Source organism: Pipra filicauda, unplaced genomic scaffold, assembly GCF_003945595.2.
Source record: "Pipra filicauda isolate LSUMZ 115617 unplaced genomic scaffold, ASM394559v2 scaffold282_size1924045_pilon, whole genome shotgun sequence".
NCBI lineage: Eukaryota > Metazoa > Chordata > Aves > Passeriformes > Pipridae > Pipra > Pipra filicauda.
Genome location: NW_024104401.1, coordinates 1,015,756 through 1,042,172, shown reverse-complemented (window position 1 = coordinate 1,042,172; position 26,417 = coordinate 1,015,756). Strand labels below are relative to the sequence as shown.

Below are 26,417 nucleotides of genomic sequence, written 5' to 3'. Positions count from 1 at the left end.
GTGACATCCTCTTAAAAGTCAAGCTTCAAAAACTGCCTTCAGCTGCCTCGCACATCCCTTCCAAGCCTACAGTCAAACACCCTTCACCAGTGCCAGTGAGGGCCAAAAGCAATAAGGGGGTAAAAAGGAAGGAAAGCACTGCCAAGGCCACCACTAACCCATGGCCCCAAGTGCCACATCTACATATTTGAAATCCCCCGGGGCTGGTGACTCCACCACTGCCCTGGACAGCTGTGCCAGGGACTGACCAGCCCTCCAGAGAAGAACAGCTCCAGACCATGAGCTGGGCAGGACATGCCCTCAGGAGCATTTCCAGGTGGGAGGTTGTACTCTCACAGGAAGGATGCTGCTCTGGGTGCCAGCCCCTACACACGTTAGTTGGCTGATGACACTGGATTCCCACGACACACACCACTGTTCCATTACCAGTTGGAACACCGGGAATTCCCGATTTAACTCATTCCTCCAGATGACAGATGCTGTTGTCTTTAACACTGACTAATTAACATTGATTATTCATCATTACTCTATTCGTCATGGAATAGATTTGTACATGTATCTCCAGCAGATACCTGACCAAGGCCAGCTCTGGAGAGAAAGTCTTAAGAACACAGCTTGGAACAACCCTGGTCTAGTGGAAGGTGTCCCTGCCTATGGCAGGGGAATGGAATGACATGATCTTCAGTGTCCCTTCCAACCCAAATCAGTCTGGCATTCTAGAAGGTCTCATTTGACCATCCTGAAAATAGCTTCCAGCTCTTTCTAAATGCTTGTTTGCTATCACAGAATGTTAGCAGATTTTTCCATTCCTCTCACATGCAAAAGGCCATTTCCAATAGGTATTTCCAAAGGGGAGGCAGGGGGGAAAGGGAGGGCGGCAGGGAAGATTTGTTATTAAAAAAGGGTCTAATGAGGATAACAGGAATAACAATTTTTTCCTAAGAGTCAGATCCGCAAACCCAGCAGCCCTCAGCCCCCACAGGCAGGGCGGTGCGCGGGCTCGCCGATCGCATCCCGCATCCCGATCCAGGCCGCGCTTTCCAGCGCGCCGCGCGGGGAGCGCAGGCTCCTCACCCGGAGCGGGATCAACCATTTTTCATCCTCCCGGGATGACAGACCCCTCCAGAGGAGCCACTTTTAAGCGCAGACAAATCGCCGGCACATTCCTCCAGCCCTCTCTGGAGCATCCCACCCCCCTGCCCGCATCCCGCCCCGCCCACGCCGCGCCGGGCGCGCGGACACCCGGCACCGCCTCCGGATGCTGCAGCAGCTCTCCTGCGGGGAGCAAGGCGGGCTACGAGGTCGCTCTGCTGCTACTCAGCACAGCTCTCCACCCTGCAACTTCTTCCAGGGCTTCTTGTGAAGGGGACTGGTTGTAGCGCGGCCGCCTGTGCTCCCGGTAGCCCAAAGGCCATCATCCCCCGGTGGCCCAAAGACCATCATCCCCCGGTGGCCCAAAGACCATCATCCCCCGGTGGCCCAAAGGCCATCATCCCCCGGTGGCCCAAAGGCCATCATCCCCCGGTGGCCCAAAGGCCATCATCCCCCGGTGGCCCAAAGGCCATCATCCCCCGGTGGCCCAAAGGCCATCATCCCCCGGTGGCCCAAAGGCCATCCCTCTTCACTCCTGGACAGAGGAGTACACCAGCCCTAAGAAACCTGCCGTTCGTTGTTCATATAACCCCGGCTTATCTCGGAGCAGGGACAGAACTTGCAGAGTAGGGGATGCGGTGTTCAGTGTTCCGTCAGAGCTCCCAGATGCCCGCGGAATTCCTGAGCTGCCGGGCTGTGCCCGCAGCCCAGGGCAGCATCGCTCGGCTGCGCCCACCCCGGCCGGGCAGGGATCCAAGGATCCAGCAGCTCCCTCCGGCCCGGCCGCTCCTCCCGTCCTGCAATTAGCACAGATCCGCTCCCAGAACAGGAGAAGTCCCTCAGGCCCTGGGACAAGAGCAGCCAGAAGCCACGGCAGCCAACCCAAACAAGTCCTTTGGCTCCAAGCCCACGCCGTGTGTCCTGAAGGGCCCTCGGCAGCGGCTCCCGCTCACCTTTCCCTCCGCAGGCACTGGAGGCAGAGTGGGACACCCGTGCACAATAAATACGGGGCCCTGAAAGGCTCTGGCACAGTTTATACCCTCCACTCATCCCCCCCACCTCCAGAACTGCTCAGTGCTCTGTGACTTCTGCCAGGTGCATGAAATGCCCCCGAAGTATTTTCCTTGACAAAGTCTTACTGCCCCTCCGAGACAGCCACACTGAAAAGTGGAACCATGGAAATCCTCCATCCACGGGGCCATTAAAGGGTCAGACCTGCCACTTTTTACTCCACTGCCGAGGTCAAGCCTATTTACACTACTTGGAAGACCTTCATCAGCAACAAACCAGACCCCAGTGCATCTCTAGAGGCAGAGTAAAGCCAATTCAGTATGTGGAATAAAATATTTTGATTTTTGGAATGTAGCATTTTGATTTTTCACGCAGGGAGCTCAACACTGCCAGCAAACTAGCACAACCCAGCCCGATGCCTTAAAATGCACAGACATTCCACACAGGAAAAGCTCTCTACTAAAATTTAGAGGTTCACAATTCTCAGCAATGAACCCCATCATTTAATCAACACAGTGAAACAGGGGTGTCTCAAATACATCTTTAAAATGCTTCAAGAAAAACTCGTATGAACAGGATAAGTTCAGAGGGAGCCCAGCAAGTGCAACATTCACTGATGCCCATCCTGAGTGATGTTGTTGAGCTGAGTTTCACATCACTGCTGACACATCCCCAGCACACAGCCTGCTCAACGTGAACAACTGCAGAAATGGCCATGCTGGCAGAAGAAAACATTCCTGCCCTCCAACAACTTTAAAGCAAGGTCACTGTGAGCCACTGATACTACTGGTACTGATTTAATAGAGCAAAGACTATTTCTGTCATTCCAAGTGATGGAAAAAAAGGCTTTGCATTTTCTCTTTTCCCAAGAACTCTGCAAAAAGACTCTTCGATAACTCTTTAATTCCTGTTTCTTAATTCCTTGGTAGAGTTTCACATTTCACCAGCAGATCCAACATGGTCACTATTCAAATACAGAAGCCCAGACAAGGGGGACTTGATAATCTTAAAGGTCTTTTCCGACCTTAAAAATTCTATGAAATGCCTCAAATACATCAGTAGCATCTCAGCATTAAAATTTCCATCCTGAGACAGCCTAGACAGGTTTGCCAAAACCTTTAGGGGCGCACAATTCCTGTTTGGGTTTTTACCTGACAACCAGTCATTCAAATCTTCACTGCCCTCCATGTCTTTTTTTTTCCCCTGTAAGAAAAGCAGACCTTAAAGCCACTGTTTTGCACACTGCAGGTTGAATTCCAGACACACAGTATCACTCCAAGTAGTTGTGCCTTTGACAAACTGATAGTGGAAGACAAAATCAGGTCACCTGAGCAATTCTTACAGCACTTTGGACGTGATTTCACTTCTCCCTACCAGAGAGGCCGTGCTCCATCCGCTGCTTGTCATCACACATCAGTGTTCAACCAGCAAACAAGGGAAGGCATCTGGACCAGAACAACATTGTGCTGGAGGGGACCAGCAACACAGAGCCCAAACTGCAGGGCTCTCTCCAGCCACGGGGTTTGCATTAAGCCACTGATCTGTGTTCTTCTGTCACTCTGCACTCGTCCATTACACAGGCCTGAATTCACTGCAGGCAAATCTCTGCTAAGACATCTCACAACAAAGCACAGAATAGGGGCTACCAGCAAGAAGTCAGCATTTGCCATCAATAATGATCTTACTGTCAGCACAAGGAAATCACATTCCTGGCCTAAAAACACTGGATGCCGAGCAGGAAGGGAATGAGGGCGATGGGATGTGTAGTAAACATGCAACTCAATTGTTTGTTTTTCTTTCACCAGGAGAGATACAAAATATTTACACGTCGGTATTCAGGGGGAAATGAGGTCACAGACAGGTCAGTCAAAGCCCCTAACACTGAAATATCCCCACAGAAGCACAGGATGGGTTGGGTTGGAGGGGACCTTAAAGATTATGCCTCCAAAGGTTGGCATTGCTGCTCCAGGAAGGCCACGTGCCTTAGTGCCAGGGATATTACAGCACATGGGATAGTACAGTTCACAATATTTCCATTTCTAAGCACAGATTACAGTCCTTCCTTTCACATCAGTTATGTCCTTCATAGCCTATAAGGCTCTCATTTCATGAGGATACATTATTTTACAATATAAATGCAAGAATGAAATACCTTTTGACTCACATCCATTCATTAGAGATGAGTGAACAGCAAATGGTAAAATCAGAGTTCAATCAATTATGATTTTTTTTGTACCATAATACATGCCTGAGACACTATTTTTAAAAAATTCTCTTATTGGACAACTTCAAGCAAATTCCAAGTTGCATATAATTAACAACATATTTCTGATGCCCAAGCATAGCAGATTTCATCACTGCAATTTAAAGAACAGAACAGATCCCATTTTTTAAAGGGAAAGAGCACAGAAAGTCTTGAGTTTTTCTGCGTGACTAAGATCATCCTTTTGATTTCTGCCTCCAAGCTGATGGAGCTGTTAAAATTAATATAATACGTGCTCCTAAGCTTAAAAACAAAACAACACACCTGACTGCAGCGGAATTTCTACTCAATTACCAGAACTGTCCTAAGTTTTCTTCTCACTAAACAAAGAGGAATCCAGAGAATTAAGTCTGTGAGATTCATCTTCCCATTTTAAGTGAAGGGGACTAAGTCTGTATATTGTGTCACTTCAGTTTGTATACAATGTCACTTCAGAATCTCATTTTAAACACACATACTTATTAATAAATAATATAGTAACATAACGCCATGTTTGTCTTGATAAGAAGCAGGACGAGTTTCAAGAAATCCTCATTTTGGATATTTTTCCTTTTTTTCTACAAGCTAAGTGCTTTCAAGAAATCCTCATTTTGGATATTTTTCCTTTTTTTCTACAAGCTAAATGCTTTCTAACTCGGGCTATCACACATTTCCCTTAATCCCCTTCTCGTGCACAGTAAAATACTCTGACAGGCAGCACAAATACACACTTCCAGTCCCTCAACCTCAGGATTTTGCTCATTACCTACAGTATTTCAGCACCCCCCAAGCAGGAAGGTTCCCAGATGCCTGCCAGCTCTCCCAGCGTTCCTCATTTTTAGGCAGGTTGTTTTTCACCTCAGACCACTTAACACACTGGAAGAGACTGCACTGCAGTGAGGCAAACAGCAGATCAGGGCTCAAAAGAAACCCCCACTTTGGGCTAAACTTTCAGCTCACAAATACTGGAGGGCTGTGAGTTTGTCATTAACAAAACCCGGGTGAGTGTTTACGGTCAGGGTACAATCTGCACCCAGCCTGGGCACGCTGGAGTGCCGTGGATTCAGAGGTTTATGTCTTTATGGACTCCTGTAAAAGCATGAACTTCAGCCCAGCAGTGCAGGAAAGAGGGATGTGCCATGACCTCTGGTACTGCCACAGCCATCTATGAAGTGAGCAGTGCTGCAGTGGTGGCCAGTGACAGACACTGCACCAGGGGGTGCCTCTCTTCAGCACTGCTCTGCAGAATTAGGTGTCATGACACCGATCATGTGTTTGAGTTTTTACCTGCAGGCAAGAAAATGAAGGAAGGAAGGAACAGGGACAAAAAGGGGAGGATGGTGTGCTCTCATCTGCAGGTGGATAACAGATGGACTCCCAGCTCTGGTGTTTGACTGCAGGTACTGTCCTGGACACAGCATTCCACAGTCCCACACTGAACCTACCCCAGGGAAGAGAAGCCTGTGGTACAGATTTCCACTCCCTTTTACAGCTTCAGAAAGGGAGAGCTCCTTTCACTCAAACATAAGAAGAGAAGGCTCCAGGGAGATCTCAGAGCCCCTTCCAGGGCCTAAAGGGGCTTTAGGAAAGCTGGAGAGGGACTTGGGACAAGGGCCTGGAGTGACAGGACAAGGGGGAATGGCTTCCCACTGCCAGAGGGCAGGGATAGGTGGGATATTGGGAAGGAATTGTTCCCTGTGAGAGTGGTGAGGCCCTGGCACAGGTTGCCCAGAGAAGCTGTGGCTGCCTCTGGATCCCTGGAAGTGTCCAAGGCCAGGTTGGACGGGGCTTGGAGCAACCTGGGCTGGTGGAAGGTGTCCCTGCCCATGGCAGGGAGTGGAGCTGGATGAGCTCTGGGGTTCTTTCCCACCCAAACCAGTCTGAGATTCTGTGATAATCTCCAGAACTATTTCTCTCTCCAGTTACACAGACCATCTCTATGGTGTGTTTTGCAGGTATAAATCAAGGTCATGCCAGGCCTCTGACTTTGTCTGGAGTTACACAAGCATTTCTGATTCAGCACAAAGCAGATGGAAACTGCTCCGAGCTCTGCCCCCCAGGTGCTGCACTCAATAAGCCCCCCCATGTTATGCAATACTTGCATTGAAAGGCTGCTCAGTGCCTTTGGAACTGAACAAATCCTGACGTCTGTAAAAGCTTTTAAGCAACACCCAAACTTCTTAAAGCTTCTCTCTTCAAAAACGCAGTACAGGAGTAAAGATGATGTGATGTGAAAAACTTGAATAGTGTTTTCAATCACTTCTTATCCTCAAGATAAGAAGCCAAAAAAGCTTAACGAATATAAAGACCTTAGTTTTGGGTAGTTACTTTCCTGCAAACAACATACTGACCCAAGGGGCACTAAGGACATAAACAGGGTGGTAAAACAAACCCTGTAAAGCAGCAAACCCAAACAGGCTCAGTTCCTACCCAGGTTGCTCCAGCCTGTCTTCACCCAACAGCTACACCTGCACACCTACCTGCAGAATGGAGGCACCACCGTGCGTGGGGAGAAGGGAAGAGAAGGGGAGGCTGGAATTAGACCAGAAATTAATTCCTGTTACAGATTACTGTTACTTGGATGTACAAGCAACTACTAAGGTGCAACACGAGACAGCAGCCAGGGGAGCTGCAGGGGCTCGGCTCTTTCCCCCCACATTTGCAGGACTGTTAAGCAGGTGATGGGTGCAGGAGGCACAGATCCAAAACACCAGTTTAGATCAGCTGGGAAATGATATTAAATACCAGCACTCAGGACAGATTTAGAATCACAGAATTCCAGACTGGTTTGCATTGGAAGGGACCTTAAAGCTCATCTCCTTCCACCCCCTGCCCTGGGCAGGGACACCTTCCACTAGCCCAGGTTGCTCCAAGCCCCGTCCAGCCTGACCTTGGACACTTCCAGGGGTCCAGGGGCAGCCCCAGCTTCTCTGGGCAACCTGTGCCAGGGCCTCCCCACCCTCCCAGGGAAGGATTCCTTCCATATTCCAAACTTCTGTATGTTCAGCCTGTCTCTAATCACTTGACAAAGACACTACTTGAGCACGTGATTAAAATCTGAAGAACAGCATTTTCCATTGATGGAAGATATTTCCTACAGCACCTTTTGAAACCTGTAGGTTTGTCTGAATGCACTAAGGCAGCACACAAAGCCTCCCTTACAGATACACATCTCACATACAGTTTTTACATCACGTTTCTGTTAAGGAGCATTTCAATGGACAATGTGGCTCTTATCTGAAGAACTACCCAATAGTTTTAAGGCAGAAAACTCATCCTTTGCCACTTGAGGAGATCTGCCTGAAACAGAAGCACTTATTAACTCAGAGACCAGCAGGAAACACAGCTCTATATGAATTTTGATTAGACTGGTTCTGAAAGGAGAAGCTAATTCCGGAAACCAGCCCTTTCACCACACACAGGAGTACAAAACGTGCCGTTTCCTCTCTGTCCTCCACTTCTGCTCCTGCCCTCCCCTGTTATTCCAATGGTTTCCATGCCATTTCATTAACAGAACAGAAAAAAATTAACATAATTTTCTAACACGCCAAAAAAAAAAAAGGGGGGGGGGGAAGGGGCTGGAAAATTCACTTCCTTGCTGTTGCTGTTTTAGCTCCAAAGCTAAGCAAGCCCAGCTGCTCAGGAAATACCATTGGAATGAACACATTATTGAACATGGAAGAATCAATCGAGATTGCTGTCAAAGTCTCACATGCTGCAATCAGGCCCTTACAGACACTGCTCAGCCACAGCTCCATCCCTCAGACCTCGGGCACACCATCAAAATCACTCCCAAAAGAAGAAATCACACAGAACAGAACCGAATTAGAGGAATTCCAGCAGGAAGCCAGGAGCTATTTTTTGTTATTAACACCTGACATAACAGCACTGTTCTCTAGATATCGTATCTATTTCAGACCAAATGAGGAGAAGGAAAGGTTGTAGTTAAAGATTACTTCCAAATAGCAAAGCCTACTCATTTTGTGACTGATTTCATCCTGGATTCTTTTACTGACACATCTGTTGACAACACACAAAACACACTGACGATTTTAAAGGGCAACCTCAGCCTATTTTGTTGTAAATACTTGAATACCATGGAGGTTTCTCTCAGTCAGCTGACAGTGATGAACAATTTGACAATGCCAGAGTTCCTACAGCTGCTCCAGGCTCTCCCCTACAGCCACGATGAGGAAATTTCCCAGAACACCTCTGGTTTTATGTGGAAATTCTGTAATTCCATGTGACAAATACTTTGATTTAATAGAACTTTGAAATTCTGCCATGTAAACTGAATTAAAGCTGGAATGGTTCTCCCAGCACTGCCTGTAACTCCTGACACAGACCAGGCAGAGGTAAAGCTGATGATGCAAAAACCCTTGAGTGAAAAAGCAGTGCCATATCCAAACTCTGTTCCAGCAAATGCCACAGAAACAAAGGAATGTTCCTTCTGATTTAGTGAGCATCTAACTATTGAATGATGTCTCAGTAAAGGCCAGTTTAGTCTGTGTTACCTGTTGGTTCCTACTTGCTGGAGGACAGGGTTGCACAGAACCAACCCTGACCTTAGAGCACTTTTCCAGCCTTAAATGAAGCTGTGATTCCACCATGATTAGAAGAACATGCTAATCACCACCACTACCTATATTTGGTGCCTCAAACCACTGCCCTCAATGTACATTTGAAGACTGGCTTATACAAATCTCTGCATGAGGACGATGCTACCAGTGCATCCTTCCATTTATACCCCAAGACAGGGGGGTGGAGGAAATTTCTTGCCAAAGCAAAGAATTGTGGAAAACTGAAATACTCTGCTGCTCCTATTTTGAACTCTTCTTTCAGCTTGAAGTCACAGCATTTGCTAATGATCTGGATTATTTAGCAGAAATTAATTCTGTCTTACAGTCTTCTTGAATTAATGACCTCAGTGTGGAACAAGCTTTGTGAACCTGAGTCCTGAAGATCCTGCAAGTATGAGAAAATAAAGAGAACACAGGTTTTGAAGCTGAAGATTAAAAGGCTGCTTTAAAATTAAGATTAGTCATAACAGATGAAAGCTGAACAGATGATGTGTTTGCCTTCCTGAGCAGAGAGAATGCGCTGGGTCAAAAATTCCTTCAAAGATTCAAGTCGTGTCCACCTTGCAATACAATGAATGGCTTTATTTTCCCTTCCCTTCTTATCAGAAAAGGATTTTCGAGTATGCTCCTTCAAATTCTACAATGGCTTTCATGTCCAAGTCAAATAGCTGGCTCTTGGCACGTGTGAAACCAAATACTGGCAGCTAATGACTGCCAGAGGAAATTCTTAATTGGACTATTTACACCCTCTTGATCCCAATAACCATTTTGTAGAAATGCTAAACCACACACAATTGCTTGCACTACGATTCCCATTTTTTATGATACAGCCCAAGTTCCCAGGATTATACCTTACCACAGCACAACCAGGCAGTCAGAAGTTTAGCACATGAACATTAAATGCTGTTACTTCACCAGGGAATGCCACAAGAGACAGTAACTACTTCTGACCCAAATATGCAGCACACTCCTCTCCATGCCTTCTACAGTCCCTCTCAGACTCATCTCACACTGCATTAGTAGTTCATAGGTTATGCCAGTTTATTCAGGGTGCTTAGTACAGAGAGCTGTGTTAACAGCAGAGACTGTAAAATGTGTTGCAGGCCCCCTGCAGTGCTGACCTCCAGCATTACAGGGACGTGGAGCTGCTGGAGAGAGTCCAGAGGAGGCCCTGGAGATGCTCCCAGGGCTGGAGCCCCTCTGCTCTGGAGCCAGGCTGGGGGAGCTGGGGGGGTTCCCCTGGAGAAGAGAAGGCTCCAGGGAGAGCTGAGAGCCCCTGGCAGGGCCTAAAGGGGCTCCAGGAGAGCTGGAGAGGGACTGGGGACAAGGGATGGAGGGACAGGACAAGGGGAAATGGCTTCCCAGTGCCAGAGGGCAGGGATAGATGGGATATTGGGAAGGAATTGTTGTCTGTGAGGGTGGGGAGGCCCTGGTACAAGTTGCCCAGAGAAGCTGTGGCTGCCCCTGGATCCCTGGGAGTGTCCAAGGCCAGGCTGGACGGGGCTTGGAGCCTCCTGGGCTGGTGGAAGGTGTCCCTGCCCACGGCAGGGGGTGGCACTGGATGGGCTTTCAGGTCCCTTCCCACTCAGACCTTTCTGGAATTCTAAGATTCCCTATGAAATATTATCAAGTCCCAGATTTGGGCTGTATGCTCAGCCAGAATGGAGAAGCACTGATAAAACTTCCCCTTTTCCCTTCCTAATTGCAAGTATCTAAAAAAAAAGATTTCTAGGAAGGAAAAAAAAAAAAAAAAAAAAAGAAAAAATATCACCAGTCTTCACTAGCTCATTGAAAAATAGATTAACTGGGTAAGTTTGTTCAAAGATTTATCAATTTCTTCTACTTGGACACTTTAAGATGTTTGGTATTTCAATTAACTTGTAAAGTTACGAGTTCTATGATCAGAATGCTTTTGAATAATGTTTGAGACCCAAATGCCCTAAGAAAGGTTATCAGGCAGAGGTATATTTAAAAGCATGTTTTACCTGTCAAAAATTCTTCTTGATTCGAACTGGGACGTGATCTGAAATTCAGTGGATTGGGGGAATTATTATTAAAGTAGGAGACACAGATCTTCTGAAGAAATACTGAGTTCCAGAACACTCAGTTTGAACAGTTGGCATAAATAATTCTGACCTGTGCCTTTTCCTTGTTCACTGGAATTGGGAAGGCAATAACATGAGGAATATTCTCAGGAGAGAAAGACTGTGACAGCTGCACATCGAGGAGGAAACTGCCAGGTGAAGAGTTCCAACTGGATTTGGGATTTTTTACAAGTTAAAACAATTCTGGTTTCATGTAGTGGTAAGAAAATTGACTGAATTATGTCTTTCTGTCCAAAAAAGAGTGAGGATACAGAAGGCTGCCGACTGCACCTTGGTAAGAAGCAATTTTTCTGTGCAAAACTGCTTTACCCACATTAGTTTCCCTGGTATTTCTTCACCAGCCACAATGTCCTTAACGTGAAGAACCTGAAGCAAACCTGTCTTTGCAATTAATATCAAAGAAAAACATTATGTGCTCCCAAGAGGGTCATCTAAAATTTGGATTTTACAGCCAGGTTGGTGGCTGCAGCTCCTCTGACTGGAGACCACCTGAACTAGCTAAAGAGCACAAAAAGCAGAACTGATTAATGAGGATTCAATAAGCTGCATTTGGCATTTTTTAAGGTGAAAATTCGTCTTTGAGGTGAGTTTGGTTGGAAGCAGAGGGGGGAGATCACACTGAAGGCAGACAGTCACCTGCAGCAGATGTTCTGCTCAGCAAGAGATGTAGGGACTCATCTGCCAGGCAGAGGCCAAAACATCAGGTGGGCAAAGACTGGCCCTCAGAAATGGAGACAGTAACAAATGCAGGGACCTTCAGCCCCGGTGAAAAGCCAGGTAGTACTTGGGAATATTGGGAGAACAGGCCACATCCTCTGCCCAGTCTCTGACTGAGTCTGGCAGGTCCGAGTTGCCAAGATGCTCAGTGGGTGTGGGGAGTTCCAGGCTTTGCTGTCACCCTGGACCCGTCACCTCTGACCCTCCACTAACAGATGGGGCTTTTCCTGGAGCAACTGGGAAGAAGCACCTGGTGGCCAAGGCAGAAGAGGCTGGGAAATCCCCAGCAATCCTCCTTTCCTTGCCTCCAGCTGCTCTCAGGGGAGATTAAGATCCCATTCAAAGGAGTCAGGAAAACAGACCGGGAGAGGTACCTCGGCAGTCCCTCAGTGTCAAACCCACAGCTCAGTCCCCAGCTCCTGCCCGGGCCAGCTGGACCTCCCGGGGGTTCATTCCTCCTCCAGCCTCAGTTTGCATGGAGATCCCTGTTTATGCATGGAAGGGAAAACCTGAAGCAGCTTCTGCTTGCAAAACACCAGGGGTGGGGTGAGAGCGGAGGAAGGCTAGAGAGTGGAAAATCAACTCCAGAAAACTGTGTCAAAGATGACTCAGGGGTTTTTTTTCCAGCTGTAGGTCACAAATAACACAGGTTTTACAGAGGTTTTGGCCTGACCTTGCCCTGTGCAGGAGGCTACACTAGATAACCTCCTGCAGGCTCCCCTACCTGAATTTTCCTGTACAGGTGAAGGTTTCAGAATTGGTCAAATATAGTTTTGCTATTCTAAGTTTCATATCAAATGAAAATGCCTCAAAAATTGAGTATTTATATAAGGAAAAGAAACCCATATCTGCCTCCTTCTTAACATTCTCTGTGGTACAACAAAGTGCAAAATTTTCCAAAGAGAATAAAGCAGTTGGAGAGACTTTCCCCCTCATAACAAGGCCACACTGGATGAAGGTTCAAGCTTAAGAAAACAAAAAAGGACTATTCATAACATATTAATGTTACATGAAAAAAAATCCCATTAAAGCCACAGTGATATTTAAACAATGCCTCCTGATACAAGTAATCATACATTAATAAGCCTAAATCATATTTTATACTGGAATATCACTTTCAGAGGAGAAGAACCATGTTCAAAATAACATTCTTAAAAGACACTGAACCGTCTTCTTTAAATATTTTGGAAGCAAAAACAAACAACTGCTGGGTAGTAGAACTAAAGGGGCTTTACATCAAACCCCAGATATTACTGTGTGGAATCAGAGGTCACTCCATGTGCTCCCCATGTGAAAGGCTCCTGGGTTGAGTTCCCAGCACCTCCCAGTGAGCAAAGCACTGAGAAAGGGAGAACTTGCATCCCTTACCTTTGGAACACCAGTACCGAGTGTTTTGGCTACAGGTAACCCCCAAACTGCTCCGGTTTTCATGGGGTACTTCTCTTGTCCCCCTCTGTGCCTGATCTCTCTCCATTTCTCCCCAGAAAACACAAGTGTTAGACCAGCTCTGGAGCAGGGACACCACGCCTGGGTTTGGTTTAACATATAACACAGGTATGCCCTCATGCTTCAAAGCAGCCTACTCCCTTTACTCCCTTCTATTCGCCTACAGAAAAATCCTCATTACTCAGCTGCACCATTTTCTGCAAAGAAAACCAGCTCCTACTGTGAAAAAGCTTGGACACTCCCATGTGATGCACTGGCTTGTTTAATCACTAGGGAATAGAACCACGTAAAAGAGTCATCCTTCCACAAAAAGCAGTTTCAGTTGTATCACACAAGATGCAATTCCAAGACATAACTCATCCATTAGCAAAATTAATAAACCTAAGGTATTGATCCCCACCACTGCGACCTCAGGGACTGCCAAGCTTGCATCCCTGCAACAAGTTCCACGGCAGCTTTCCTTAACTAGTTGAAATTTCAAGTACTTTCCAAGTAAAACAGGAATTCTGATTGCGAGTCACAAGAAAAATCATGTTCATACAACTACCAGCACTTCCCTTGTGCACCATTATTTTGTGAGGATGCCACAAGACTGGTTCATTTTAAAAACAGATCAACTTAGGATTTTCTAACACTTATTCCAATCAGCACTAGACCCCGAAGACAACTCCTGGAAGAAACTCAGAGTTACTCCTAAAAATTTACCTAATCAGACCTAAAACTGTTGATCTAATATTACCATCATCAAATCCCTGTGGCATAAGTTTTCACACAGCTATGTTGGCAAAGGGCCATCTTAATACCAATTAACCTTTTGTTTATTAAGTCATTAAGTCTTGCTGGCTTGATATCCAAAATTTTAAAGACACCTGGCAGAATATATCATGATCCAAGCAGTTAAAAGACAAGTTGTGCCCACCATCTCCCCTCTGGCACAGTCAGAGAAGGTGAGGTTGGACAGGACCTCTGAACACCATTCCCTCCTTCCCTGCTCCAAGCAGCTCCAACCACAGCAGCCTGGCCCAGGCCACACTCCCTCCAGTTTGAAACATCTCTAAGGATGGAGATTCCCCAACTTCATGTATTTGGTAGTGGAATTTCAGGAACTGAAACTGCTCTCCAACTTGAGAACGTGAAGATTTTTGTGAGCCTACAGAACTGGACGCAAAATAAGTGATTTGTCTAAATATTTACGTTCTTTCAGTTGCTTAACACAGAGTTTGTTCTTCCCACAGGCCTCAATGACCCGCTGACAGAGTGAAAGCTGAGGCTCACAACTGGCAATTGTCCTGTCCTGAAAATGCTGATTCATGAAGAGTTTTACACAGGTGCTTAAAACACCTGATGAAGTGTTCACTGCTCCTTTCAAGAGCTCATGTGTTTTCCAAGACATAGAGATCGAGCCTAAAATGTTACTGAATATATACATTCCTACTTCACAGCAAATTATAACCTTGTTCATCTATTGCTTTAAGTGTTTCTATTCACAATGGAAAGACTGAAAAAATCTTGTAGTTTTGACTTATTCACGATTTAACTGCTCAGCAGATACAATGCTAAAGGTTAATGTTGAGACAGGGAACAGATGTTCAGTCAGAAGGAAACTTTTCTCAAGAGGAGATACCCAGGAAGTTTGTCTTTCCAATCTGCTCCAGCCCACGGAATTTCCCACCACACTTATCCATCTGGGAAAAACTGTGAATCAGCCTCCATTTTAACTGTGTACAGAGGAGAAACACCAACTCTGAGGGCTGTAGCACATAACACTGGAAAGCACTCAAGGCACTCCTAACGTGCCCAAGCACTGAGGTGAGCATTAACTAAACATACACACGTCCTATCAACACATGATTCTTGTGACAAGCTTCAAAATAAACTTTTATTAGTCAAAAATACATTGAGGTGCTTAAGCTTAAGTGATAAACAGATCACTCACTCTGGCTTCTAACCAGCAGAACATTTCACAGGTAAATTAAAGTGGATGAGCTTCCTAATCCAAGCCTTCTCTCCTCCAGGCTGAGCAGTCTCAGCATTCTCAGCCTCTCCTCACATGAAAGATGCTCCATTCTCTTCATCATCTTTTGGTCCTGCACCAGATCTACCCCAGGAAATCCATATCTCCCTTGCTCAAAGCAGCCCATAATTAATGGCAGGACTCCAGATGTGGCCTCACTAGTACTGGGGAGAGAGGAAGGATGGATCAGCTCCCCCTGCCTCCTTCAGTCTTCCTTCAGAAAAGGAATCACTTCTGAAACTGTTTTGGGTTGGAAGAGACCTTAAAGATCATTTAGTCCCACCCCCCTGCCACGGAGCAACCTTCCACAATCCCAGGTTGCTCCAAGCCCCGTCCAACCTGGCCTTGGACACTTCCAGGGATCCAGGGGCAGCCCCAGCTTCTCTGGGCAACCTGTGCCAGGGCCTCCCCACCCTCCCAGCCAGGAATTCCTTCCCAATATCCCATCTAACCTGCCCTCTGGCAGTAATGAAATCGTGCCTTTCAGTTCTTACAGCCACTAGGAAGGAGCAATCCCAGGCTGAGGTGAGGGACCACAGACACTTCCTGTTTCCAGGAGGATTTTCCTTTATGCTGCTGAACGTAACCTCTTGTACTTGGCAGATCTTGTTTCACTCAGCATGAGAACTAACAATAAAAGACCTCACTTAGGCAAACCCACACTAACATTATCAGAACACACGTTGCTAACTCCAAGCACTCGGAAGTTCCCTCTGGCTCCAGCTCAGCGTTTTCCAATTGCCCAAATGAAATGTATATCCCTGGATCCATGCCTGGCAGGCATCCAGCTGCACATGCAAATCGCTTCCCAGTTATTTGCAATAGCGGGAGGCTGGGTTTCAAAATGAGGATAAAACATCTATCCCCCAAAAGAAGAGGATTAGATATTCATTTAGGGGTTTTCATATTAAAGCCAGGTCCTGCTAACGACGGGATACCCTCTAAACCAGTCCTAAATCCCTCTGTGGCTCCAGCATGTCCTAAGATGTTTTTAAGCTACTCTGCAACCCAGCAGGGCAGAAGAGTCCTTCACCAAGACACTGTGTGTGAAGAGGGCAAAACCCAAGTTTCTTCAAAAGGAAAATTATTTGCAGGTTCATTTAAAACATAAAAGAAAGTCAGGTGTTACAAAAAACCTGATACCATTTGTTAAAAAGCTGCTGACTTGGAATATTCAAGGATTCATGACATGGCTGCAGTATGACACATAAAAATGTTTAAGGCAACAGAACATACACCCTTACGTCTCATAAGAAGAATGTACAACTTTATTGGCTAAAAAAAACCAACCCTGGGTCCCACACTACTCCTGATGGAGTTTTATTTGGGCAAATCTTGCTTTCAGCCCAATCTATTAATGTGTTTTGGTTGCTCCAAAATTAAACAAGTGATCCAGATCAAACGTGATCTGTGTCAGTATTAATATCAGTTTATATATATACAAATATATATACACACATATATATAAATTTAAAAAAATACAGTATTAGTAATGATTTGGGCTGGAAGGGACCTTAAAGCCCATCCAGTGCCACCTCCTGCCATGGGCAGGGACACCTTCCACCAGCCCAGGTTGCTCCAAGCCCCCTCCAGCCTGGCCTTGGACACTTCCAAGGATCCAGGGGCAGCCACAGCTTCTCTGGTATGATGATATTAGTGATATTAATATAATTGACAGAAAGCAAACCAAATCACCTCAAGCACCTTTTTTTCCCAGCTGGAAAGACTAAAGCTATTGAAGTTGTCAGCAGAAGCAGTATTATTAAACAAAAAGGAATGTAAGTGTTGAGGCAAAGGCATGACAGGAACACGAACCACTTGTATCATATTTACTGCTGGGGCTCACTAACACCTGTAGCTTTTTAGAGAAAAATGGGAACCCTGTAGCACTGGACAGCTTCTAGATAAGACTTGTCTGCTCACACACAGAATTTTGGGGGCAACCACCAGCATTACACAGGCTTTGGACACACATTGTTAACACCGTCAACAGCATTGTGATCACTGGGAGAAATGTACCCAAAAGCTTCAGCTGTGTTCTGGTTTTTGACTGTCTTCAGCCAGAGCATGGCAGCTTCAGGCTGTATCAATCCCCCAGGGCAGGACATGGCTTGACTCAAACCTTTGCAGAAACACCTCATTAACAGGATATTGGGAAGCTGCACTGCCACACTAAGGAATGATGACCTTACTTACCTGACAAGTGTGTCTCAGCTGCCTGGTGAGCAGCTTCAGGTCCCTGATAATAAAATTATTGGCTGAGGCAGCAAGAGAGACCAGCTGAACCCCCATGTGGAGTGTAAATCGTGCACCTTGACCTTGCTGAAAAGCTACAATCACAGTTAAGTATTTCTGCCCAATATTTAGCACAGAAAAGCACAAGAACACGGTTTATATTTATCTGAAAAAGACATCACTTGAAAATCCCCTTCCAAGCTTTACATGAGGTACTTCTGTAATCCTGGAATCATTAAGGTTGGAAAAGACCTCTCAGACTGATCCCAGCCATTAACCCAGCACTGCTGTAGAGCTGCATGTCTACAGATATTGCAGGTGTGCTGTGTGCTCTCCCTCCAAACATCCAGCTGCAAAGTCAAACCCCTGTGCAAGCACAGTGACATCAAACCGTGCTCATCTCCCAGGAAATCCACTGCAGCAAGTATTTGTTTCCAGTATTTGATACACAGAGAAGCCTCTTAGCAAGGAACTGCTTCAACCCAAGCATCTATTTCCTTCAAATTGGTAATATACCTGCCGAGGCAAAAAGTCCTCTAGTTTATGTTTTTCAATTTAGGCATCAGAGACTCTAAAGCAGCAAAGATTGCTATGACTGGGAGCAATTTACATCAGTGGTACAACGACTGCTGGTCCACTTTCCCAGGCAATCTGTACAACAGAATATGGCTGTTTGGTTAAAGATGGAAAAATCTGTTTCCCAAGTGACTCACAAACTACCTCCTCAGGGCAACACCGACACCTGTGTTTTCCTCTGTTCACTATTTCCCTGTGGTAACACTCATTAAACCATCCTTGCTAAGGTTGTTACAGCACCTCCTGCCATCCAACCCTCATTTCTTGGGCAATATTCCATGATTTTACCCAGCATCCCCCAGACTGTGTTCCAGTGCATCACTTGGTCACATGTACAATGGAATGTTTCCAGTCTTATGGGATTTTTTTTTAAACTAGGCAGGAACAGTGATTTGTATTTCATTTTGTGCCATCAGCCCCTTCCAGGCAGGTTTTTGCAATGCCAGAACAGTGCAGTAATTGAGATTCTCCTCCAGTTCAAACACTGCTACAGCCAACGTGAGGGGCAGGGCAGATGCACGGAGGTGCCTGCTGGAATACCAACGAGCACTGTGACCTCCCCACCCACAGGTACTTTGTGACAATACTCCACAGCCACCAAGGCCAGATGAACAGATCAGCTCCATAAAATTACTTCCTCAGTTACCTGTCCATCGTTCAAACAGAAACCAATTCTTCACTTCCTTATCCACTTCCAAGTCCAGGAGCATTCATTTCATTTTCAGGTATTTTAACTACTTCAAGCTAAATTAATGATTTCTTTCCTGTCCTTCCTGCCAGCCCCTCAGAAGCCTCTTCTTCTACAGTTAATTTCTGCAGGTCTCCCTTCCCATAACTAAACTAATTTAACTAACATTAACTGAAGGTTAATGGAATGGCTTCCCATTTTGTTCATAATACCCAGACAGAAGAGAAATGGTCACCTGCAATTATTTTTTTCCCAAGACCTACATCCCCCCACTGTCCAAAGCTAATTTTTAAAGTATTTGCAGAGGCAGAAAACAAACCGCAGGGAAAATACCATCATTCTTTCTTAAAGATATAAAATCCTCAAAATGTTCAAGTAGGAAAAAAAAAAACAAACAGAAGTTGGGCGGGTTTCTTTAATTCGTTCCAGTACCTCCAGAAAGGCTCTTCCTCCAGCCACAAGGGACAAAAGTGACACTTCCATTGTCTACAGGCAAGACAATTGAATTTGATGTCTGTTGATAAACACTGAACAGGAATAAAAAGCTTGCCCAAGCCATGCACTTGCTGGGAGGCAAATCTGAGGATCTGTCGACCAAAATAAATATTCCCCTGTGCCCGTGGCCACACACAGATGTCAAGATCAGGTGCTGAACAATGGATAAGGGTCCCAGATATTCCTACATCACTGAGGGAACAATTTCTTAGGCCAGGATACATTCCAGGATTTGAGATGTGCTGCATAGCAAAGATCTAAGTGTTAAAATTACGTGACAATACACAAACCAGATAAATTCCAAGCATAGTTTTGAGCCACCAGGAGACAGCTGGCACCAAAAACTGAGAAAAATGGATTTTCTTACTGTTTATTGGAGAAAATGTTGTTCCTCTGGTGAGGAACAAGAGGAAAATGATACTGGAGCAATTGCAAAGCAGAGCAACACATAATTGTGCTTCAGACATTTAATTACAAATGCACCAGTCTGGGAAAACAAGGAGGAGCTGCTGCTGGGAGGCCCTGGGTCAGCACTGGAGGGAGGGTCAGGAGGGAAGGAAGCAAAACAAGGGCTGATAAGATCGGCCTCCTGTGCCCAAGGATCTGAAGAGACTCAAAGACCACCTTTAACAGCCCCCCCTGAACATCCACAGACAGAGAGCAGGCACAGGGGCAGGCTCAGCACAGAGGTCACGCTACAAAACTGCCCTCAGACTCTGCTCCTGGAAGGAATGCAAAGTCATGTCCTTATTCCCCTGCCCACTGCTGAGGCTGCAGTGCCTTCTGAGGTGTCACTGTGAGGAGACAAGGTACAACCGGGATCCATTTTTCAGAAGCAAATTGAGTAAACAGACCCATTTCAAACCCATTTAAGATACTGAAAAGGACAGGAACACACCATTTCAAAGATCAGAAGCATCATCATAATCCAGGGAGCTTCCCTGTCTCGAAGGATTTCATCCTCCTGGGAGTCCTGGTGAAAGGATGTGACTCCTCAATGAGCAGAGCTGAGCAGAGCTGTGCTGCTCCTCTAATGAGCTTGGAAAGGAGCCCATCCCTCTCCGGAGCAGCGCTGGAGTGTCACAGCTCTGCAGCACAGCAATCCCCACGGTCCCACAGAACAAAGCAGATGGCAGGGATGGCGACAGCAAACCCAGACTCAGGGCCTTCCCTTTCCTGAACACATCCTGGACAAAGACACCCACCCCATCACCTTCTGGAAGGAGATGGTCTCTAATGCCCAGCAATGGAAATCATTCTAAGCACAGCCAAGCCAAAGACTTGCTCCCATGGGGCTGATTTGCTAACAAAGTCTCTTCACCTTGTCTCCTGCTTTGAGTTGATGGTTTGAGGTTTCATCCAAATAAAAACAATTATCCCTTTGAGACCTGTTTAGGGCAACTTCACAATTTCAGCCATGTACCTCAGCACTCTGAGGTCTACTGAGCGTTATCCATCTCTTTACTATATAATTAAACCTCTACTACACCAGGAATTTGTACCTCAACCCCATTGCTTTACATTAGACAAACACCTCATTCTGTCCTCATTCCTCCCTTACACTAGTTTAACCTGGTAAATGTTGTCCTTATTAAAATACAAGCTTCTCAAACTCAGCAAATATCCACATTGTCAGACCACAATGTTGTGGAAGGGATGGGTGACTACCCCAGGAATTTGTTACACACTTAAAACTACCAGGAACAACATACCTAAAGTCACATTAAAACATGAAATGACAAAGTATCCCCAGAAATGATGGCATGAATTCAGGAAGAAGTGCTGATAAGCAAGAAGAACTAATGGAGGGAAAGAAGAGCAGAGCTTTGATAGAACTGGGAATCACACATCACCTCCACCCAAAACTGTGTTTCCTGATAATCCAGCCCAGGCAAGTCCTAAGTCTGTGCCATGAAATATAGTGTTGGCAAAGTTATCATCAAATAAGCAAGAAATAGAAACTCACTCTTCTTAAACAGAAATGGTAGTGACCTAATGCAGCAGTAAAGAAAATCTTACTCTACAAAGATTTTGGTTGTAATTATTCCCTGTGCTCGCAAAAGTAATTCCCACAGTTTACACAGTTATTACTCAGGCCACACTTGCTTCTGTACAATAATAACTGTACAAACAAGCAGCATTTTAGTTGCGTAACATTTGAAATTACACTTCTCTTTACATTTGTACAGCATTAAACCCAAAAGAAGACTGCCTTTCCATGGAAGGGATCTAGGAATCCACAGACCCTACAAAACAGCCAGAAGGCAAATGCTTCTAAGAAGTAGGTCACTCCTGCTGCTTCAAAATTATTTACACTCCCCACTGTAAACACGGGCAGCATTAACGTTGGAGGCATTATGGGCAAACCAAGCACGTGCACTTAGAGAGGGGACATAAAACCCTGTGTTTCAGAAGTCACTGTCAAATAATAGATAGCCTCAAATAATAGATACTGACTCCAAAACCCCTCTGCACTGAAACAATAGCAGTTCATGTAAAATTTAGGCCGAACCTTAGTTAAATGTGATACAACTGCCCAAAGTGTGTGATGCAACACTTCGAGGTATGTTCCATGAACATGTGGGCTCCTGCTTTGGAAAGCCTACATTTGGGCTCATGAAAAGGCTGTATTTCACACTTTTCACTGTTTTCTAGGTAAGGAAAAGCTGCTTACTTCCAAAGCTCTGATGCACAGTGGCTCAGACACTTTGCCAGCCCCCCATCAGGGTCAGCTGATCCAGGCGGGGGTATCAACAGCAGCCCGGGAAGGACCCAGCCTTCACGCTTTGCTCTGGATTTTCTCCCAGCACCGTGACAAATCACTGTTTACACAGAGCCACCAGACACTGAAGAGCTAAACCCATCAATTATCCAAGCCAGTCCTTCCAACCCGTGCCTTTACACCTGCAATAACTGCCCCGTGGACACCGTGCCGGGCGTGAGTCCCAGCCCTGCCAGCCCCCTCGGAGCAGACACACTGCTCACACCAACAAACTGGGGTCAGCTCCCACAGCAAACGTGACTTCCTAATATTTCATTCCACTGGCAGACTAAAATGCCTCTGCAGTTGTAATTGTCCTTGGACCTCGGCCATTTCTGTGCTTTCCCTTTCCAAATAAAACCCGCTATCATCTTTCCAGGATACAGTACCATCAACAAGGAAAAAACATGTCACCAGCACCATTTATCCTGCGTAGGATGTGTGCCCTGGGTTACCTAAAATGACCTTCCTCGCCACACTCGGCTCAGCACCAGATGGGATTTAAATACAACATTCCCCCCATCCTAATACCACTAAAGCGTTTGCCAGTGTGGAATAATGCAGGAATTAATACCTGCTACAGAACAAAGGAAACGTGGTTCAGACCAATTCCTTCCTGAAATGACTTCAAATGTAAAAAAACCACACAACTATAGTCATGCAGAAAACACAGGATAGGCACTCCAAAAAAACCAGCAAAACCCCAAATCCCTCCTTAATACAAACCCGGATATAAAATGTAAAATTAAACCTGTACAGGGAGCACCAACACACTTTTTATTTAACATGTACATCTTCCCACAGGCATCTGAATAAAGAGTAACTTTCCCTATCTGGGTCCAAGCAGTTGCTATCACCCACTGCAAACCAGGGAGACTTCAGGGGCCCTACAAAATTCCAGTCCTATCTGTTCAGTTGAATAAAAATCACCACGACCTTGCAAAGGTCAAAAGCTGACTCTCTGTGCCAGGAACTCCCAATTTGTTTGCTACAGGTCTTACTACTTGCCACAGAAAAGAAGGTTTGGAGGTTTGGAAGGTCAGGGAGGCAAACTACAGGTGCCTCAGAAATAAAACATGAGGCCCAAGACCTGAGCTGCCACAGAACTACTTTTTGTAATAAAAATTACCCCTGTGTATGACCTTATCAAAAGGAAAAGGACTATCAAGGGAAATAAACATCAACTGAAAAAACAGATCTGGAAAATCCAAGCCCTTTTCCTATAGAGGCAGAGTAGAATATTCATTGACAGGATGCAGAGGGTCATGTGTGAAATAAAACATTCACTGTGTCTTGGAGAACACACTCTTGGAAGCAAAGCAGCACAGCACAGTTTGGATTTTAAACCAATTATTTCAGACTAATATTACTGCTATGAGCAGCTGACCTCCTGAAGTGGACAGTACTTAAAGATAATATAAATGCTTTTATTGCAATTACATCTTGATGGTTCTTTCATAGCAACAGAAGTACAAAAACCTCTGAAAATTACACAAGAATTCAACTATAACTTTACAAGTTAAGAATAATTACAATTTATCAGTGGTGCTTGTACGCCTCCCACATTACTTACACTCTGTGTATTTTTATGTTTTTTGAAAACAAGCCTAAACAGCCCACACCAGTGGAAAAGGAGCATTCAATCCAAAGGAACACACAGAGCACCTCAGGAGGTGAACAGAGTTCAAATTAGTCAGTGTAAGAGATGGTGGGAGACTGTGGGTCAGGGAACGGCCAAGCAGGGATCAGACAACACAGGTCTGTCGTTTCATCCCACAGGCTTGAGTTAGGAAAAAAATTAACACCTATTTGCTTCCTAACAAAATTTACCTCTGAGGTAGGATGTGCTATTGTTACCGTATTTCCTGAGGGAAACAACAGGCCCTAAATCTCCTGGAGGGATTTCAGAGCCGTGTGGATGTGGCACTTGGGGACAGGGCTCAGCGGTGGCCTTGGCAGTGCTGGGTTAAGGGTTGGCCTGGATGATCTTAGAGGGCTTTTCCAACCTCAGTGATCCCCTGACTCCACATGGCTGCAGCACATGAACTGTGTAACCATGCAAAGCTGAGGGATCACTCCAACAGCAGGGGGGAAGAGAACAAAAACGATCTGGGACACTCTCTCAGGATACTCGTCATGCAAGCCTGGGATCTTCATTTTAATTTCCTGCTGAAGTGCTGTTACCCCTCAGCCCCTTTCCAAACCACAGGTGACCTCCATGGTGATGAGTTTGGTTCCAGTCTGAATGGCCAGAAGTCAAGTGCCTTGTGCTGTATTTTAAGTTATGTTAATGAAATTCAATCGAGCTCCTGTCACAGTCTTGACATGATTTTGCTCAGGTTCTCCTAGTTCTGCTCTGAGGTCATGTGCTTATTCCACAGGGTGCCTGCTCTGTAAGCACAGCTGTATGTTAAATCTAAATACCACTTCCAAATCCCTAGAATGTTTTTCTAGCCTTAGCTAAAATACCCATGTATTCAATTATCACTTATCTCTTAGGAGTAAAATTTATTTTCATCATTAACTGAACGAGAAACCAGCTTGTGCAAACGTGTCCGTCAGTTTTTAAAGCTGCAGTCCTTCCAAGATGAGGACAGCAGCTGAAAGGGCTTTTATGTTCTGGTGGTGAAGGCACACTAAAATGGACAGAGAATGCCTGGCCTACTGCAGAGCCAGGTGTCCGATATTTTCTCTTAATGGCTGGAGGCAAAGAGCAAAAATAGCTTTGACCCACTTCTGCAGGAACCCATATGACCACTCCACGTTAAGCTCACATGAAAACAGAACATGTTCTAGTCTCTTAATTTATTCTCTGTAGGAAACAGCTGAACCAGAGGGATTTTGAATTCGCTTCACTTGCTGTACACGCTCACCAGAGTTCGCTCTGGTAAAAAAATATAGGTATTTTAAAGGATTATTATTTTTCATACAGAAATTACCATAGCACAAGTCTTAATGGAAGAATGTGGAATAAAAGAAAATAAAAATCAGGAATTTTTTCAAGCCAGAAGCACAGATAAAATCCTCTCTATAGCAGCAGTGCCTGTACCATTCCCACCAGGCTTACTTTGCTGCAAAAGCAACACTTACAGTGAATAATCATCAGCATACATATGGAATACTGATAAAGGCTTTGGAGAATATGGAGGCTTATCAAGTTAACAGAATTATGAGAATAAAATGAGTTATTTACATATATTGAGCTACCCCTTCACATCCAGCTTTGTCTTTATTCCTGAAGCAACCCGTCCTCCAGCTCATTTTTTACCATTATAAAAGCCAAACCACGCAGTCACCTGCACACAAGCAGCAGAGGAGCTCATAAGGTATGTCCAAATTCAAGAAAAGCAATTTATCTTTTTACAGCACAGGTGAATCTTCAAGTTACAGGTGCTGAGCAGAGTCCCCTCAAATATCCTGCATCTCATAAAATCCTAGAACGGTTTGGGTTGGAAAGGACCTTAAAGCTCATCTCGTTCCACCCCCTGCCACGGGCAGGGACACCTTCCATAGCCCAGGTTGCTCCAAGCCCCGTCCAACCTGGCCTTGGACACTTCCAGGGATGGAACATCCACAACCTCTCTTGGCATCTGTAACAAACCCAGTCTTGTTCTCTCCACCTTTGAAGCCTCCAGAGCCTCACCTTTGCTTATCAGGTCAAACCCTAGAGCTGGTTTCCCCACACTGACATCCCTGCCCCCTCACAAGGTGTAAATTTTAAACATTCTGGAAGGGAAAACCACAGAACTCCTCTGGAATGCCCTCCCAGATCCCTGCACAGGAGACTGACAAGCCAAGAGCCATGAGCAGATGGTTTAAGGTTCAGCAGAAAGCACTGTCATATGCTAATTTGCTATTAATTACAGAAGCTGTCAGGATTCCTGCAGCACTGTGCACTAAGGAAGGGTGCCAGAAAACACATCATTAAGGAAGATTTTTGACTAATAGCAGTTTTTGATAAAAATATAACATTTTTAGTGACCAAAAGAATAGGGTGGGGAACCTACAGCAGTTCTGTTTGCTATTCTACCCACAGAATCTGACATTCATTGTGCAAGGCAGCAGTAGCAGTGCTAAACCCAGTCCATCCTGGCTTAGGGCAGAATTCTGTAATGGTTTGGGTTGGAAGGGACCCACACACATGACTTTATTTGTCCTGCTGAAGTTTGCCTAAAGGGAAGAACAAAGTTAACCAAATCTCCATATTCCTAAAAGGTTCAATGGGTGTGTAAACACATGTTTTTCCACCAAAATTTCTGTGACCCTCTGAAAGTAATGAAATACCAACATCCTTCCACATATCTATCAACTTTCCTCCCTCTCAAAGATAATTTCCAAATGGATTTTGTAAGGAGCAGGTTGTCAATAACAGCATCATTTAGATTTATATCCCTACCTGTGTCAGTTCCTAGAGATTTTCACTCAGGGGTGGCAGTCATTCATCCTTCCAAGTCT

At 45.4% G+C, this 26,417-nt stretch overlaps 1 protein-coding gene across 9 annotated transcripts in view; it reads right to left on the bottom strand.

Moving 5' to 3' along the window:
• Positions 1-26,417, bottom strand: part of AGAP1 (ArfGAP with GTPase domain, ankyrin repeat and PH domain 1) — a 314,556-nt gene that overhangs the window by 248,894 nt on the left and 39,245 nt on the right. The window lies entirely within an intron of this gene.